Source organism: Corvus brachyrhynchos, unplaced genomic scaffold (assembly GCF_000691975.1).
Source record: "Corvus brachyrhynchos isolate BGI_N302 unplaced genomic scaffold, ASM69197v1 scaffold155, whole genome shotgun sequence".
In the NCBI taxonomy this organism is placed as follows: domain Eukaryota; kingdom Metazoa; phylum Chordata; class Aves; order Passeriformes; family Corvidae; genus Corvus; species Corvus brachyrhynchos.
This window is the reverse complement of record NW_008238434.1, coordinates 1,478,156-1,479,783: the sequence shown is the minus strand read 5'-3', so window position 1 is coordinate 1,479,783 and position 1,628 is coordinate 1,478,156.

Below are 1,628 nucleotides of genomic sequence, written 5' to 3'. Positions count from 1 at the left end.
AGGAAGTCCATCCAAGCTCACGGGAGCTCTGTGCTTTTGGGAGCAGGTCACCTCCCATCCCTGCCAAGGGCTTTCCCCAGCATCACTCACTCTCTGCCCTTTGCGCAGGAATTCCTTACGCGTGCTGAGTCGGAGCCCTGACCAGACTGGGCTCTGCACCTGAGCTGAGCTGAGCTGAGTTGACCTTTACATTGAGCTCCCAAGGCAGCTGCTTTTCCAGATTCCAGGAGACCTTCCTGTAACAGATGGCCACAAGAAAATACTCCTTTGGTTTTCAGCATCAATGCAGAAAAGTCAACAGGTGTCTTGGCTGGAGAGAGAGAATGAAATAGGTGAACAGCTCTGGAAAGCTTATTGCAAATCTGTGCTGTTTCCTTTGGAAGACCAGGAAGGAAGACACCTAAACGTTGTAGAACTGTATATATAGGACAGAAAAGAGCAGGCTGTAGCTAGATCTATGCTCTAAATATGGAAAAGGAGGTGAACTGAGACACCCTACCCGCTTTGCTAAAAGGCATGAGAAGAGCCACACAAGGCAGAAATGCAGCGATATCCCAAAGGAATATCATGGGGAAGAAGTCTCCTTGGAAAGAGCTGAATGCTCCTCTTTCTTTAATCTGGGATTTCAGTTTGCAAATAACATACTGAGGAGCAACAGGATTGGATTCAATTTGTAATTCGTTCCTCTAATCCGCTTGTTTTTTCCTATTAGCATAAAATCTCTGAATTCTGTGCTTACTTATAGAGTAAGTCCAGATATTTTCATCAATATTGGCAAGGTACCGATCACAACCAAAACCAAACCCAACCAAATTTTCCATTCTGCAATTTTCTTGTCTGGAAATCCTGAGTCCGCACTGAAAATCTCAGCGTTCACTTCCAGCCAGAGCTCGAGAAAGCAGAGCCAGAGGTGGCCCGGGCACGTTGGGAGCTGAGCACCTTTGGGAGAGGGAACCTGTTAAAGCTGGTGAAATCTCTCCAGTTTGCCACTGGGAGAGGGCAGGGTGCAAAGCACTCCGAATTTGACTCATGCTGGTTACTTTTCATCCTGCGGGTGTTCCCCATCAGAGAGAAAGCAAGGCAGGGAAACCCTAAACCTGGGGAAAGAAGGCAGTGTTCAAAGCATCTGCTTTCAAACCAACCCACTGCATGCCCCCTGAGGATCTCTGGATCATGCCCCATCCCTGGAAGTGTCCAAGGCCAGGCTGAACGGGACTTGGAGCAAGCTGGACACCTGGAAGTGGCAGGGGGGATAGAGATGATCTTTAAGGTCCCTTCCAACCCCAACCTGTCTGGGTTTCTATGATTCTGTTTAGCCCATAGCAGGGCACATCTACAAAAAGTTGAAAATACTTTGCATCTTCTAACCAACTGCAACCCTAATATCTATATATTTTTGTTTTGTTTTGTTTTTCAATGTTGAATTACTTAACACTTACCAGAAGGGCACTGGTAAAACACAAAGTGTCACACAACCAGGAGCATCCTGCTTGCAAGTGCCTCAAATCTTTACTTAATAGAACCACAGAATCAGTAAGGTTGGAAAAGACCCTGAAGATCAAAGTAGCAGCTCGTTCTTCTGTCTCAGGACAAACCCCAGAATCCTTCCAAGGCCCTGTGGGAGCTGC